This window comes from Perca fluviatilis, chromosome 18 (genome assembly GCF_010015445.1).
Source record: "Perca fluviatilis chromosome 18, GENO_Pfluv_1.0, whole genome shotgun sequence".
Taxonomy (NCBI): Eukaryota; Metazoa; Chordata; class Actinopteri; order Perciformes; family Percidae; genus Perca; species Perca fluviatilis.
The window spans coordinates 14,456,351-14,474,748 of record NC_053129.1 but is presented as its reverse complement, the minus strand read 5'-3'; the positions used below and the strand labels follow the sequence as shown (position 1 = coordinate 14,474,748).

The 18,398-nt window shown below is 42.5% G+C and overlaps 1 protein-coding gene across 3 annotated transcripts in view; it reads right to left on the bottom strand.

Moving 5' to 3' along the window:
* evlb (Enah/Vasp-like b) overlaps positions 1-18,398 on the bottom strand; it is a 51,428-nt gene that overhangs the window by 18,872 nt on the left and 14,158 nt on the right. The window lies entirely within an intron of this gene.

The window sequence follows — 18,398 nt, the reverse complement described above, 5'->3', positions numbered from 1 at the left end:
AGGGGGCGCTCCTGTTTTTTTTTGCTAGACTGCTTGTTTTTAATTACTATGGTCCCCACGTCATCTATAGTTCTGTTAAATTTCTTTTTAAAATTGTTATTTTTTATAATTGTCATACCTGCCCAGGGACTACAGGTGGAAATTAGCAATGGTTGCTATAACCTGGCCCAGGACATATTCTCTTGTATAACAACTTTAATTATTATTTGTGCATTGTCCCTGTTTCAAATAAATACATTTCCATTCCATCCCTGCTTCCCTCATCCCTTCCTACTCAACCCAGGCATACCTCTCTCATTTCTCATTCTAGGTACCATCCGGGGGGGTCTGAAATCTGCTCAGGTGAAGGCACCTTATACGGAACCCCGATGCTGAGTCTCACTCCACAGTTCATCCTTCCAGACCAACCTACCAGAGGACTTCTCTTCTTTAATCTCACCCCCATCTAAATCCACTCCTATGATCTCAACCTTCTATAACCAACCATTCATTAAAACTTTAAACGACATATTGTTGTATAAGTATTGTTGCTAGTGAAGTGTTAATTAGTGAGCTTAGAGGTGCTGTTAGGCGTATTTTCTAACTTTGAATAGAGCCGGGCAACTGTTTTTCCTGCTAATCGCCACTAAGCTCTAGCTCCATACTTACATTCATCAAACTATTCTTTTAAGAGGGAGTGAGATTTGAATGCACTGATATTTGGAATTTTGTCATAACACTATGGAAAAGAAGGACTCCATTCTGGGATAGAAATTACTTCACAATGCCTAGGTAGCATCCCCCATTGAAAGCTACAGGATAAGGAATGCTCTCTGCAAGCTATGTGCCTGACTTGTGCACACATTTCTGAAGATAAGTATTCATGAAAAGAAAGCACCAGGCTAACATTAGGATAAAGAAAATAATACTAGCCATCCTTCTCTTTCACTTCAAAGCACACTGAAAGGAGAGCAGTAGGAAGCAGCTGAAACTTGTACAACCAGAGTCCATTCAAATAACACAACAAAAGAAAAAAAAAGCTCCACATAATACCCTGCTGCATGCATTTTAAGCTGGAGTTATAAATACATTTCTCCCAGGTTAAGTCTTACTCTCCACACACAAGTTATTTTACATAAGTGGTTTTGATGTGCACACACTTGAAATCAGCCCGAGCCGCAGCAGGGCAACGATGTGTTTAATTTATTTTCTTTAACTTGTCGACTCTGTTAATTTTTAAAAAGGAGTTCTTGGCAACTAGGAGGAAATGGCATCGGAGGCCCAGAAGCATGAATAAATGAGGTTCTTGTGCTAAAAGAGACTTGAGTAGGAAAAATGGAGGAGACAGGGAGAAAGAGATGGAGTGGTGGAGGGAAAAGAGAGAGAGAGAGAGAGAGAGAGAGAGAGAGAGAGAGAGAGAGAGAGAGAGAGAGAGAGAGAGAAGCTGTGAAGGAGCTGAGGTGACAAGAAAACAAGTTTTTCTGGCTGACAATTATGGGACGCACACATACACGCACACACACTCATACATGCACATGCACACAAATGCAGGAAGTAGTGTAGATCACTCCACGCCACATCCATTGAAAAATTAACAATTGCTGCGCAGGACATAAATAAATCAGATGCTTCTGAATGTACCTTGACACACACATACATACACACACACACACACACACACACACACACACACACACACACACTCTAAATGCCATCTTCCTTGGCCTGTTCAAGTCAGTGCTACAGCAAATTCGAGCTGACAGGGACAGACAGTGAAATCTCAGAAAGCTGCTCAGGAATCGTTAGAGTCACTTCCACGGATATGGTCCAATCACATAGCAGAAAGTATAAAAAAAAAAAGAGGTGCTCACTACCTGTTACAGTAAAGCGCTGTCCTTACTTATAAAAAAAAAAAAATTGAAATGATGCTGGACATTTTGGCTAGGCTCTTATATTCATAACAATGAAACTGTTACATTTAAATCCAGCTATAATATCTAATTTCATCCCTCAATGACTTTAAAAGTTGCAACATAACCTTGACAGTGCAGAGAGAGATTACTGCACTGAGAGAAAGCCACGCTAGGTATTGTGTACATTTTGTCTGCAAGCAGCACATGCAGTAGAAACTCAGTCCAGCCCTTTCCACAAGCATCCCAGAGTGACCTGCGTGCTCTGATCTGTAGCTTAAATGACTTTAAGGCAAAATAATATTATACCATCATTATTAATATGTTTTGCATTGGATTCTCAGCATCAAACCTGTTAGTATGTTATCAGGCCAGTGTGTCTGTTTAAGTTCATTAATGAGGGTCTGTAATGATGAATACTTAAATTATTCATCAACACTGCTGCATGTTTGCAGGGTTAAAAAGAATAATTATTGCTCAAATGCCCCCTTTTTTTCTTTCTTCTTTCTCACTCACGCACGCACGCACGCGCACGCGACACGCACGCACGCACACACACACACACACACACACACACACACACACACACACACACACACACACACACACACACACACACACACACACACACACACACACACACACACACACACACACCAGCCCCATTAAGTTGTTCTCTTTTGAGTCTCAGGTCAATGCAGGGTTAATGGGATGCGTGTTTCCCCCAAACTCCTTCCACCACTGTTGGTTTTTCTCATTTCTCCTACACACATTTTTCACCACAACTCCTAAAGTCAACAGTACACAGGTCAGAACAAGCATTTCAAAAGTGTTTCAGCAGTTCCTTTATCACTGATGAGAAAATAACAGTGTGCTCACACCTGGAGCAGTCACGGCGCCTGTTGGTTCACTCTTGCCAGCAGCTTCAAATCGTCAAAGTGTTTCGTTCCCCTCTCTATTTCTGCTGCCACACTTCCTGTGTGCCTGCACTAAATTTACTCTGCTAATGTCACTCCTCTGATCCAAGATGAACAGCACAACCATGAGCTGTCAAAGGAGTGGGATACGCTTTTGACTCACAGAGGAAACCCAGTTACAAAAAAAACACATACGCATGCAGAGGAGAGAGAAATGTACACATAAAAAAACCTGAAGCATGAAACATAATTAGCACTTGCATCCTCTCTTCTGCTTATGAATTGCCAAAGAAGGAGGTGGAATTTAAATTTAGCACAATTACTGCTTGGTAATGGAATTTTGAAACAGAGTATAGGTGGAAATTCTCACATTTACACATAATTTATTGCTGTTGTGTAAATTGGTTTCCCATCTGGGACACATTAATTACTTATCTATTTGGAATTTCATTGGAACTGAGAGTGAATGTTTGACTTTCCGAACAGTTTTCATTCATTATTCTGTGTGTTTCTATGAATCAACACCAGCCAGAGGGCGAGTCAGTTAGCAAGTAGTCTAAATCCATGACGTTCCACTTCCGCGATTGTTGAGGTGCCGCCGGAAATTCCGCCAGATGTCCTTCATTTCGGCCAGATGTCCGTTACCTTCCACTTTCTTTGTGTTGGAATTCTAAACTCCGGTAGATTTATTATGAGGACACTGGTTAACTGTTCCTCAGATCTCTGCAGGGTAAATCCAGACAGCTACCTAGACTGTCTGTCCAATCTGAGTTTTCTAAGGCACGAATAAAACAACCTTTGAACGTACACGTTCCACCAAAACAAGTTCCTTCCCGAGGCTATTTTGCAGAGGGCCCGTTGCTCCGTGCCCAAGAGGATTGTGATTGGTTTAAAGAAATGCCAATAAACCAGAGCACGTTCGTTGTGGAGGAAGGTCTGGCAATGTGAGACTAGTTAGCAAAGGAACTCAACTCTTAGTAATATCAGTAAATCTGAGTCAGTTTGGTAACAGTAACATAATGGAGAAAAGTGTATTACTGTCACTCTATTCTCTGATTAACATTTATGCTACTCTGTGTGTGAACTCCTGTCAATATGTATGTGTGTGTGTGTGTGTGTGTGTGTGTGTGTGTGTGTGTGTGTGTGTGTGTGTGTGTGTGAGTGAGTGAGTGAGTGAGTGAGTGAGTGAGTGAGTGAGTGAGTGAGTGAGTGAGTGAGTGAGTGTGTGTGTGTGTGTGTGTGTGTGTGTGTGTGTCGCTGTGAGGGTTTGCACGTGTCAGTCCTGGCCTGTCTGTTACACTAATCTGTGCTGTCAGAGGGCCTTGTATGCGATTCAGTCTTCGTCCACACAGCAGCTCGTACACCACCCTGTAGACATCACAACATCAAAAGCTATTGTGCTGCTCCACTTTCTGAGGCCTCCGCGCTCAAGGCAGCGGTGCGCTAACAACAAAAAAGGATGTGCCCGAAATAGAAGGGCAGACACACACGTGGCTTCATGCTAATTTGTGCATGCACACAGATTCATATTATTCATCTCTACACTCCACTTTGGGTGAATGAAGACTGCAACGGCAACCAAAGCATAAGTGGTGACGAAAACTCAATCCAGGGACCGGTAGATGTAAGCATGAAGGAGATAATTAGGAAATTATTTTGACCAATCTCCTCAACCTGCAAGTGAAAATCTTGTTTCTCCAAATTAGATTCAATTATTTCTGCGGCAAGTAAAGTGATGGATCAACGTTTATCTGCGTTTTAAGCCCCCAATGTCTCCTTCCAGGCAGCGCTGCCTGCAAGGCACTAGGATTAGGCAATGGTTAGGGTTAGGGTTAAGGTAAGGGTTAGGTGCCTTGAGGTAAACGGTTGCAGCACTGCCTGGAAGGAGATGTTGGGGGCTTAAAACACCATTGAGCTGGATTGACTGTAACAAGCAAAGCACTGATAACTTGTGGATGAAGTGACCAGCTCTGAGACTTAATATTAAGCACATAAAAAAAAAGATACAAATAGTGCATAATAACAAAGCTGGTGCCCACACATAACAGAGGCCTACTGTATAAGAGAAAGACAGAATTCCACCGAACCTGGAACAGAACCAAGTTTTCGGTTTGTCAAGGAGAGAAATATTCAATCAAGCAAACATACTGCCTAACAATATTGTCCCTGAGCAGAAACCTGCCAGTGGGCAGCAGTGGCTGTCGTCAGGAGATCATAATGTCCTGAACTGATTTGATGGATGAGCTTATCCGGTGCCAGTGATGCTTTTGAACGCAGAACAAGAGGTTAATACATAGTAAACCTCCTGATTACGCACCGCCGACGAGAGAAACATGAAAATAAAAGCAACACAGAGCTGTAGCCCACTTGCCCTAAAATGACAAGGTATCAGGAAAACATAATTATATCATAATTAAAGCCAGCATGCATTGTAAAATGATAAACACAGAGAGAAAGCAGGATGCCAGGCAATATAGTATATGAAAAATATGGTGGAGGATAATGCATGACACTCAACACACAGTCAGTAGTGTAGTGAAATGAAACACATGCATACTGAAATTGACTGTGCTCTGTGATCAGTGAAGATGACTATCAAATGTTATTTTGCCAGTCAAACAAAACGTGTGTGTCTGTGTGATCTGTGGCGTTCGAGAGTTACATTAAAGGTGTCTAAACTGGCACACACACACACACACACACACACACACACACACACACACACACACACACACACACACACACACACACACACACACACACACACACACACACACACACACACACACACACAAACATTTGCAAACCAAATATTGCATTCCCCTGTACTACTTGTTGCTTATCATGTGAAAAAACAACAGGCTTGTTGTCTTAGCCCCAATACAATTATTACACACTGTAGCAGAGACCTTGAGACTAGCCAAGCAGCTCCATTATATTTCCAGACTATAAGATTTAACTCCGACATTCCTGGCAAATATCACTGTGTGCTGTTCTAGTGGCTGAGCAGTCTATGAGTTTGAGTCTATCTTTCCTATCACATTTTAAGGGCATACAATACATTAAGTACATTAAGGTGAATAACGAGACATAAAATCAATTTAGGGTGTAACAGTCTCAGCCCGGTGGTTTCAAAATCTTTATTTTTGTCCATTACTGTAGCTGATTCACTATCCTTTACCACTGTAAACCTTAAAGAGTTTTTGGATTTGTGGTTTAGTAGCAATGAAAGACAAGAGCGGATGATGAAAAAATGTCTTTGTGTCCCGCAGCCAGCTGCTTAGAGAGAACAGCCAAATCCCGAGAGTTAGCTGGCAGAACAATCGTCACCACAAATTGTTTGTCTTTTTGTCTAACTCCTCTACAAAATGTTCTCTGTTTTCCTAGACTGGGAAGGAGGATCATGGAGAATCCACTGCCTGCAAACAGGCCAAAAATGACACAATGAAACTTCTTGTTTATACATACAAGTATGTGTGTGTGTATGTGTGTGTGTGTGTGTGTGTGTGTGTGTGTGTATTTCTGCGTGTGTGAGCATCAAACATCAAAGCTGCATAAAGCAGAAATAAGAACAGCTGACAGCTTAAACATTTATAAGCGCGCCAGCAGGGCAAAGCTACATTAGCAATGAGACTGAGCCTGAGCTAAACCTCAGCTTTTATAGAAAATGGGATAAATTGTGCTAAACCGACACTGCAATCCAACCACAGGGGCCAGTTGGCATAGTGAGGAGCCACTTTGGTTAAATTACATTAATTTCTGCTCCCATGATCTGAGTCACCCAACAAACATTCATCTGCTGTCAACGGTTACTGCAGGGAAGAGGCACGAGCACCAGTCTATATCCTTCACGTTCCACTTCCGGGATTGCTCCGGTGCTGCAGGAAATTCCGCCGGATGCATGTATTTTCCGTTTCCTTCCGCTTTCTTTGTGTTGGAATTTTAAATGCGGTGGATTAATGAGGACTGTTGTTGACTGCTCCTCAGATCTCTGCAGGGTAAATTGAGACAGCTAGCTAGACTATCTGTCCAATCTGAGTTTTCTCTCGCAAGACTATTTTGCAGCGGCTCTGTGCGGAGCTTAGCACCGCCCATGACAATTCTGATTGGTTTAAAGAAATGCCATTAAACCAGAGCATGTTTTCCTCCCATCCCCGAATGCTGTGTGGAGTAGCCAGACCCTCCTTCAGCGCGCTTTGGAGGAGGGTCTGGAAAAGTGAGACTGCACGAGCACTGACAGAAAGAGTTCTGTCCCAGTTGCTGCTGCTGCTGTTTCTGTGAAACACCAGAGCCTGCTGTGTTGGATGTCAGCCATGATTGCTCTGCAAAAAAAAGGACCTGTTTCATAGTTTAAATACAGCAAATAAGTTATTTCCTAAAATGTTAAACTATGAATTCATCTTTAGCTAAATATTTTTCTTTTTAAATCATAACCTTAACTATACATTAACCTAACACATACACTTGTTACGAAGCCGGCTGTCTCTTGTTTTTTTGTGAAGGAACTAATTGTAACGATAATGACGAAGCAATAAGGGACTACTTAGTAAACACTCAGTATTATATATCACTTTACAATACAGTAGGCTTAACAAAAACAGTATCTAATGTTGAAGTAATTAGTAGTTAATGGTATAACTGCTATAGATCACTGCATGTTTATGTGTGGTAGAAAAAAAGATGTTTATGCATGTGTCTGTGAAAAATGGTCTAGAAGAAAGTATACTGTCAGGCTGGTTTGCAGGCCAGTTACATAAGCAGCTTGCTTGCGTATTTGAGGTTTTGGTGGTGAATGGGGGAGGTGGAAAAAAGTGAAGCGGGCAGAGTAAAAAGAGACAGAAGACTCAGAAGAGAGAGCAATGGGCCTGCGTTGACAGCAGCCTTTCAAACAGCCTGCCGGCTCTAATACAAACCGTTATAAAACAAACCAAATTACTCAACTTGCAAAGGAAAAGTCTAAAAATAACCGGCCTTGACTGAATGGACCTTTTTCACAGCAGACATTTTGACTTGTCATAGTAGGAAAAGCACAGCTGAAATTGATAACCTTAACGATGGCTCAATTCCATGTCCCACTAAGCTATTTCAGTGAGTCAGCATGCACAATACCAGGGCCTCTCCTAAGTGGAATGCAGCCATCAGTAATGGTTTTGAATACACCTGTGCATTTTCCTACTATGACATGTCAACATGTCTGCTGTGAAAAAGGTCTATTATGTTACACGTTTTAATAAATGTGGAAATCATACTCCCTGTGTGTTTGTGTGAATGTTATAGACAGACAGACTATAAGTGGCAATGGAACAGAGTGTGACTCACTGATAGTTATTATTGTTGGATATGACACTGCATATTAGTACCAAAATAGAACAGCGGGTTTTAAGCTTCATCTCTATGGACCCAGAGTTTTAAATCATCTCTCTTTGGCCCAATTTTTGAAGCCTATTGTGCAAGCCAATCTAGCAAACTGTGCACTGTTTAAGACCACTGACACAGTTACAGGGACATTTCTTTTTAACATATTATAGCCAGAAAATAGCAATTTAAAGAAACATGCCAGCGTTTTTGCATGTTTAAGGCCATGCATTACAAATAGCATTTATTTGTGTTTTTAGTCATGCTGGAGGCAGTGTCTGCCACTTCGGTCCAGGCTAAATATCTCACCAGGGATTGCCATGAAATATGTTACAGACATTTATGGTTTCCAGAGGATAAAGCCTGATGACTTTGAAGATTACCTCTAGCACCACCATGAGGGTGACTGACTGATATCTAGACAACTATAGGATGTATTGTGATTTAAAAAAAGGTCCCTATAGAATACATTCCAATGGCTTTGCTGATCCCTGACTTTTCATCTAGCAGCATCATCAGGTCATCAAACTTTCACTTTATCCAGTACTTTGATTTATGACTAAATCCCTGCAAAATGACATTCCCATCAGCCTCAGCTGTAGTTTGTCTTTAGTGCTAATTCGGAAACGTTAGCATGCTAACACGCTAAACTGAGATGATGAACATTGTGTACATTGTACCCGCTAAACATCAGCATGTTAGAGTTGTCATTGTGAGCATGTTAGCATGCTGATGTTACGTGAAAGCACCGCTGTGCCCAAGTACAGTCTAACAGAGCTAGAGTTTAAATTTATGAAAGGTGTGACTGGTTCATGTCCATACTGTGGAAAAATCTACTTGCAGAGCCTAGTCGGCATTATGACTTCCTGTTAGACGCACTGACATTTAAGCAGCCGTTTTTATTCTAATTCACATAATCCTTTAAAGCTGTTTTTTTGAGTTGCTTGTGGGGTTGTTTACGTCACCAAAGCTTGTGAATTCAGCGCTATTGGTCAACTACAGTAATACTAAAATCTCTGAGTATCTTACAAGCATTTCCTGGCCCTTCAATCAACCCAAGACAGGCAGGGAAGGTGGGAAAAACACATTCTTCTGTCTATAAAGTTATATAAACATAAACACATGTTCTTTTAGTAACAATTTCATAACTGCAAACATTTGCATTTGGCCCCGTTTTCTAACCCACCATCCTGCTTTAAGACTCTTTTGTAGTCCTTAGTGTATGATACAGCATTCATTTCTGTGGTTATTTTTAATGCTGCACACTTTAATGTGATGTGAAGTCTGTTACGAAGGTTATTCAAAAGCATGCTAATCAAGCAGTGTGTGTGTGTGTGTGTGTGTGTGTGTGTGTGTGTGTGTGTGTGTGTGTGTGTGCGTGCGTGTGCGTATGCGTGTGTGCTTGAGTGTACTCAGCTTGTGTGTATGTGAATGCATGCCAGACAGAGCCTGGAGACCCTGCAGAAAAGACGCTACACACACACACATACAGGACACCACATGCACACACACTCCTATACTCTAGTGCTGACTACTGAGACCACGCAAGAGCACGCTAATCTGTTGGCATGACAACTGGAGTGGAATATTCGCTTGGCCTAGAAAATATTGCTGTGAAGAAAAGATGAATGAGCAGTGAGATATGAATTAAAAATCAGCAACATTCAGACGGTATGCTCTTTAATTACAGACCCCACTGTCTTACACAATTTCTCATCCTCTCATCATCAAATAAGTGTCTCACGTAGCTGCAGCTGTGTATTAACACGGGTGTATGCAGCCACATGTGTGTCAGTGTATGTAATGCTATGGAATAGCGTATGAGCTAACTGCTGTCCCAGTTCGAGGGTCGTAGGCAGACACTACCGACTCCGCAAGCATATTTCTAACTACTTGCTGTGTCTACTGTACATGTTGCCTTGCTTTGGGGTTTGTGTTGTTCTCTCTTCAAATCGTTAGTAAAGCCTTAAACATCTCTGAAATTCCACAGAGGTCAGCTGAGATGGCCAAAAGGAATAAAGCCACGTCCTGGTGCCATAAAACACGTCTGAATTTATGGTTTAATTCCAGCTGAAATCCTACAAAGAGAGTGCAAGGATGAGGTTTTGTTTTACTGCTTCGCCGCATGGTCGCATAAAGCATTTAAGAGTTTCCTCAACCCCAAGCGCTAATGCTGAGACTCTGAAAAAGCAGCGCAGCAGTAGGAAATCTTGAAGGGGGAGAGCACAATCCGGAGGTTCAGGTGATCAGGTGAAACTTTTGACCAAAAAAACGCATGTATTATTAAGTGTGATGAATGAGACTTGCTTGAGGATTAACATTGAGTTTAAGCGGTGTTAAAGGAAGAGGTTTTAATTTCTGACTGAAAGCCAATGAAAGCCACATGTACAACATTTCAAAACTCGTAAAGGTCACGTCAGCAAAATGGCTGGTACACAAGGTCTAATAGAATGTAAGGTTTTAACTTTAACCTAGCTGTGGGGAGCTTTTTCCCCGGAGTCCTTATGTTTGTTTTTTTCGCCCAGTATGTTTCCTTGGATTAGGGTGGCACCAAAATCATGGTTGCAGCTGTCGCCGTGGTCCTGCTGCACTCCCTGCTATGCCCTGCTACACCCTGCTATGCTCTGCGGTGCCCTGCAGTGCCCTGCAGTGTCCTGCTACGTCCTGCTACATCCTGTAACGCCCTGCAGTGCCCTGCTATGCCATTAACTACTACGACTACTATTTCTAGTCACTGTTCCATTATCTTTATTGTGACTGTTATTGCCACTGTTCATCACACCCCCAACCGGCACCGTCAGACACCGCCTACCAAGAGCCTGGGTCTGTCCGAGGTTTCCCCCCCCCCCAGAAGGGAGTTTTTTCTCGCCACTGTCGCACTGAATGCTTGCTCTTTGCTGAATTACTGGAATTGTTGGGTCTTTGTATATTATAGAGTGTGGTCTAGACCTACTCTATCTGTAAAGTGTCTTGAGATAACTTGTTATGATTTGATACTATAAATAAAATTGAATTGAATTGAACTCTTAACTGTTGTCCTTACATCGCCTTGTTCCCTCCTAACTTTACCACTGAGAGAAGACGCCAGGCAGAACAAACAAAATTAAAGAGAGGACTGTCTGACCCCACTTGGCTTATATCAGAGAGACAGAAGAGATTGGAAAATAACTGAGAGACTCAGCGGCGGAGGATTTAGACTTGGGGATGGTCCTTTATGTCTCTGCAAAGACGGCCAAATCCTCTGACATAACAGACGCATCGGCCGAGACAACACATGGTCAATAGATCCCTAATGAGTTGACCGCAGCCCTAAACGAACAAGTTAATCTGCTGTGAACTCAGAGCAAACCGACACACAGCTGAGTATTAATAAGGTGCATGCAGATGAGATTTGAATCCTGCAGGTGCAAGAAGATCCCCTTAAAGGAATAATTCCACGTTTTAGGAACAAAAGCTTATTCTTCGCAGAGATTTAGATGAGATGGTCAATACTACCATAGGCATCGATTTCGGTGGGGACGGCGGGTACGCGTACCTATCAGATTTCGTCATTAGTCATTTTGTACCCACCACTTTTTTTGAAAACCTCGAGCTCAATTTAGAAAAAAAAAAAATACATATAATTCTTTAGCGACAGATGCCAACAAATCCACAAAAATCTCTAACCCCACAGGCCAGGCACAGACACAGCCGTTCTGCTGCTGCGCTGGCTACACGCTTCTCTGTTCACAACACTGTCTGTCTAATGCTTTTTGAAAACTTAAGGCTTTCTTCTTCATAAAATGTGTCGGACATCATCACATTTTTGTATACATTTTTATTAATTTACATTAGTAAGCTACAGGACAGCTTCTTTCAAAACATGACCTGTGCGAGAGAGAAAAAAAAAATGAATACGTCATTGTACCCAGCACTTCTGAATGCATCTCAGTCCCCAGCATATTTCAAACCAAAGATATGAAGTTAGAGGTGAATCTATCGATTATATTTTCAATTAATCTATTGACTATTCTTATTAGTCAATTTATTCTTTACTCACCAATTATTAATAACCATTACTTAAAAAGAAAATTAAAAAAAATTGGCTCAGTATTAAACAAGTTACATTCCAAGTCTGGATCTCTCAATACATTAGTATTAGTTTACTAGCGGATCTTGACAGCTCCAATATGGCGGACATGCAGACGCACGTCAAATCGTAAATGCAATATCTTATCTTTGGTTGCTTACACCGACATACAGAGTGACGTTAATGTAAATCTACGTCATTTAATTTTATAATTATATATGCGCATAAACAAACAACAACTTGCAAATGCGCTGGAAAGTGGGTGGCGCTGATAAAGACTCATTTTCATCACGTCCATACATTGTTCCAGCCAAAAACGTGTTAATTCCAGCCCTCCAGCCTTAATGCTAAGCTAAGCTAACTGTGTCCTGGCTCCACTTTCATATTTATAAGACACATGCAAAGTGGTATCAATCTTCTCGTCTTATATTTGGCAAGAAAGCAAATAAGTTTATTTTTTTTAAAACTGTCTGTCAAACTATTCCCATAAAGGACATTTCATTTTCAGTTTCATGTGTGGCATTAAAGGCTTCAAGGCCAGCAAGGAGCCAGACATTCCTGTGTAGTTTGTTGTTCGTGGGAATCTTGATCTCAGCTTAATGAGCATTTCCTGGTATGTTTCATCCAGAGTCTAGCGCCTCAGGCCGTCCTCGTCGGCCTACAACTGAAGCTTTGGCTCCTGTAAATATATTAGAGGAATCAAACTTTGTTGACTGAGTGTGTGCATGCATGCTGGGAGGTTAATCACCCCCCCAATCAATCCAGGCATAAGCCGACAAACTAAATGGTTGAGCAGAGGCGCACTGACCCCATGCTGAGAGGAAAAACGAGAAAGAGTAGAAGGGGGAAACGAGGGACAGAGAGAAAAATTGAAGAGCGAAGAAGAAGATGGGAGAAGAGAAAGACGAATTAAGACGATGACGACGATGAAGATAAATCGAGGAGGCAGAGAGATACAGAAGATAGGGAACGCAGCAGAGAGCGGGGGGTGGCTTTAAAAAATGCATGCGTCTCCATTTGGCAGAGGGGAAAAAAATGTCCCAGCAGAGAGAAGGCTGTAGGTGAGAGCATAGCTAGAGCATTAACACTTAGATTGTCTAAAAGAAACCAGTCCTTTGGAAGAACCAAAGGAGGAAGAAGAGTGTCAGGGAAGGAGAAGAGGAAGCTGCGGAAGTGCCCTGAGGCTGTGCTCTTTCTGCCCCATGATGCCATTTAACTGCTGCTACTTACTGTGAAGCCTCAAACACTCACGTACGCACAAACAGATACACACACAGTGCAGACATGTTTACATCTGATTCATTTTACAGTTGAGCGTTTGCTGGAGGCCATTAGGTTAAGTGCTCTCCATTGCAGACTACAGTAGGACCTGATAGTCTGCATAGCACACACACTCACAGGCAGCTGTAATTGGCCGACTCGTCCGCTAGTGAAACACACACAGTGTCATGGGGGACATCCTATTTGTGCCACAAATGATCAGTCAGTGGATTCAGTGACCCAGAATACTTCACAAATTTCCAGCAGGGCTTTCTAACGTTTGACATGCACGTGCGATGGAGTCCGTCTCTAATCTACCAGGTTACACTGAGGGAATAATGCAGACATTTAGTCTCCTCTGGGAATCCTGAAAAACAGAGAGCCCTTCCATCATCCTAAGACATAATCCTCAAGCAATAATGCACATTACTGCAGCTCTTGGATTTAAGTAAAAAGCCTTTCAAGCTGAGGAAAACGTGAGTGAGCTGAAGGGGAGAATTCGCTGGTACAACTGAAACCTATTTTTGACGGGAGCAGGGGTCAGAGAATCCAAAGACACGTTGACTTAAGAAGACATTTAAAACTTCAGAAAAAAATTACCATCTTCTCATCAACTTTTGGAAGTAGTCTTGGTCATCCTGTTGTTTAACACAGGGCAAGTTGAGCTAAGTTATTGTAAAGTGACCTGTAAAGGCCTCTTTACAGTCGCCATTCCCGACCTGTCACATGACGTCAAAATGACGTAGATCCTCGCTGGCGCGCCAGGATTTAAAGTGCGCGACCAGAGATAGTGCACCACTCTATTTTTTTTTTTTCGGCACAACAAAGCGGAAATTGCATTCTGACTGGTACCGGATGCCAGGACTCTCAGAGTGACTGCAAGTCTCTCTTGTACTTTACTGGGTTAAGATGAGTTCATTTATGATGAATAAAAATGAAGGCTTGATCCGACAAAGTAGGTCATCGAATCGTGCAGACATTCTGAAGTATTCAAAGTGCTTTTCTTCATCTATCATCCTCATTTGTTTCACAAGGATATTGAACTCACCATTTTATGTCTGAAGTTATTCAAAGGACGAACATTCCACCTTCTCTTTCTTCGTTTCTTTTTGTAAGCAGGCTCAAAAACAGCTGTTCTTCCTCATCCATTGACTCCAATATCATCTTAGCCACTGTTGACATTGACGTCAATGCTGCTGCCAGTTCTGCCGTTGTTTACCTTTTTCTTCTTCTTCTAGTCCGTAGAAATAGCAAAGTCAGTAGCCTTTCCTCAGTTGCGACACCTCTGTTCAGGAGAAGCCTGCAACTAGTGTCGCAACCACCACGCGCGAGTATAAATAGTTGCGGCGCTCCCATGACGTCACACTGTCAAGCGACAGGTCGGGAATGGCGAGTTTAATGAACGTTTAACATTATCAGTGTTGTGGGAATTCAACGCCCTTTGAGAACTTACACCTCTGGCTGACACAAGGCCTTTAAACAAAATGACAAAAACTGTAGATAATTTGGTAATGCTTTGTTCCTTAAAGGTCCTATGACATGGTGCTCTTTGGATGCTTTTATATAGACCTTAGTGGTCCCCTAATACTGTATCTGAAGTTTCTTTCCTGAAATTCAGCTTTGGTGCAGAAATACAGCCACTAGAGCCAGTCCTACAATGAGCTTTCCTTATGTGCCATTTCTGTGTCTGAAGCTATTGAGGAGGAGAGTGGGAGTGGTAAGGTGGAGGGTGGGGGTATGGCCTTGACCAACTGCCACTTTTCTCATTTGAAAGCCATGATGTCTCTCTCTCATGGGTTGGCCAAATTCTCTGGGCGGGCAAAGCAGAGAAAGGGGAGGTAACCTTGCTCCTTATGACCTCATAACAAGCAGATTCCAAAACGGCTCATCTGAGCTTTCATTTTCTCAAAGGCAGAGCAGGATACCCAGGGCTCGGTTTACACCTATCGCCATTTCTAGCCACTGGGGGACCATAAACAGGCTGGGGGAACTCATATTAATGTTAAAAAACCTCATAAAGTGAAATTTTCATGCCATGGGACCTTTAATACTTTCCAAAACCATTATAAATGGCTGTTACAATTATGATTCATGACTGTTTTCTGATCTGCCACTGTTACTGTTGTTACTGTTGAGGTAGTCTATGGTTACTTGGTTGAGTTGAGGAAACAACTGGTTCAAAGAAAGGACGACTTGGTCATGGTTAAGGAAAGATCACAGTTAAATGACTTTCCAGCTAGCACGCTACTTCTGCCCTTTGCTTCTGAGATACAAAATTCACGACTCGCTGACCCCACGAAGTCCATGTCAGCTACGTAATTTAACATAGGTCCCTTTAAATATTTGAGCATACGACCGATGCTGTTGTTGTCTCGTGAGAACAGTGTCAGAACAGAAAGAAACAGCTTTAGCCTCCTGATGTAATGCGTGCTTTTTAATTGTTAATAGTAGTTAAACCAGCCAAAATCATGCCTGTTCAATCATCTATATTTAATGTGTAGCCTACTGAAGTTCCTGCACGAGGAGACAAATTCATATCACAGTGCGGTGGGTATTAACACCTGAAGGGAAGAATGGCTAACGACTAGCTTCAGCACAGTAGCATCGCTAGCAGTATTTTGTCAATGTTGGCCAACATTTTTGTCACAGTTGTTGTTTTTGTTTTAAGGCATGATGCCAAAAATAGGCCACTTTGCTCACTTGACAAGCATCCAACATTAGGTGGGTCATCAAAAACTGACATTTTGAAATGCTTAAGAAACCTGTTTAAAATAAATATCACTGCTCTGGATCTTCAGAATAACAACACACACACACACACACACACACACACACACACACACACACACACACACACACACACACACACACACACACACACACACACACACACACACACACACACACACACACACACACACACACATTACCAAGAAGGCTGGGTTTCTGCTTGGAGCTTTAAGAGGCATTGAAGCAGAAGCTCTCTCTCTCACTGTGCATTTCTATGCATACATGTCTGTATGCTCCCATGGATTGGCCAGCACTGGTTGTCATGGTTATCTGCCCATACTGTGCCTATACTTCGGTCACCATGGAGCCCAGGCTGGAGCTAATATCCCAGGATCCCTCGCAAAGGTTTTTCAAAAGTGTGTGTCACACCAAAACCCCACCAGAAACCATCATCAAACATGATTTCCTTTTTGTCTTCACAATCACACCGGCTCCTCCTTTCTCCTCTAATTCCACCTCCATCTGTCTGACTGTTTCCCTCTCACATTTACAATCCACTCTCCTTTTGCTTGGCTTTGCTTTTCTCACCATCCCCCTCTCTCTCCTGGTCTCTTATTTTCTCTCCCTCTCATCTCATTTCGATCTTCTCCCTCTCTCTTTCCCTCTCTGTCTCTCTTGATTTCTCATTTTCCTATCTCCAATTTCTCTCCTCTTTCTTCCCTCTCACTCCGCTTTAATGAGCTCACCTTGCTAATAATATAGCTGTTAATGCTGCTGTGTAGTTGTGTCCATTTCCTGTTTATTGTGAGCTGAACTAACTTCAACAGCCAGGAAAAATATGATTAATCTGCTCAGAAATAGATCAGTCTGTTTATTTATGTGTATTTTCAGTAAAAATCTCTCTCTGCTTTCCTAAATGAGTATCCATTGCATAAAATCTGATTTGTGAAACATTAATATTGCTTAATCTCTGCAAATGCACACAGGGTTTGTTTGTGTGAGTGTGCGTTTGTGTGTGTTGGTGTGCCTCCCTAACGTGTCTCTTTTCCAGTGAAGAAGAGGAGAGGTGCGAGGCACAACCGGAAATGTGCGAGACTCCAGTTTTTTTTCATTAAGGCTGCAGTCTACACAGACACTTCAAACCCTGATATCTGCTGACATTTGCTGATGTGGACATTTCACAGAAGGTCACTGAGGTGAGACTGCATTGGATCGAATCTGTGAAATTGTTTATTAGGCTTAAAACACTTAACCCTTCTGGTCAGAAAGTGAAATACTAACCTGGGCTACAAAGAGCAGGTATGACATGTATGGTAGCAAATAAGAGTTTAAGACTAAATGCAGTGGGTACAGACAGTTAGAAAACTGGGTATGCAGCCTCCCTTTCTTTCCCTCTCTTTCTCCTCCTCGCCCAGCTGTGAACGCCCTCAGACTCCCGTGGAGCCACCAGGGAGCTCGGCCAGGCCATGATAGTGACACGCTGTAGCCCCATAAAGCTGCTCCAGCCTGGAGCACCGGCCAAACTAAAAGCTGCTTAGTGGGACAAAACTCCGGCTGAGTCTCTTAAAGCTGCACTAATCAGAGCTGTTAGAGGAGGAATCGTCAAACGTATCGCACACAAGATTACAAGGACATCTCAAAACGTGAATGCATAGATAGATGGATGGATGGATGGATGGATGGGGATGTATACAAGGACAGATTGTTAAAAAGAAACTGACACAATTGTGAATGTGTGCTTCATTGGAGTGAAAAGACAAATGTTTTCTTATGTGGATGTCCCACAGCAACAGCTCAGACTTCTTGCATGCCTGAATGCAACAGCTCCATCCGGCACAATTACAGCTCAACAAGACAAAGAGCAGGGAAGCTGTTGCATGTCTGAGCATGCGTCTTTGAGCGCTCTGCGACCATGACGGCAGGCGTCGGCTGTGGATGCAACAAGCCACGCTGAGCACTTTTCGGCGTTGATTGGAGAGAAAGAGTGGCAGATGAAGAAAGAGAGAGGCCTTAACACAGAGAACAAAAGAGCCACAGAGGCGGCAAACAAGAGGGCTACTGCGGCCACAGGGGCCTGGAAGGCAAATATTACACAACTGCAGCACTGTCATCCCCTCTGCCCAAACTTGGCAAGCTCCTCCATAGGCCATCAATGCCCTCTGCTTCTCCCAGGAGCCT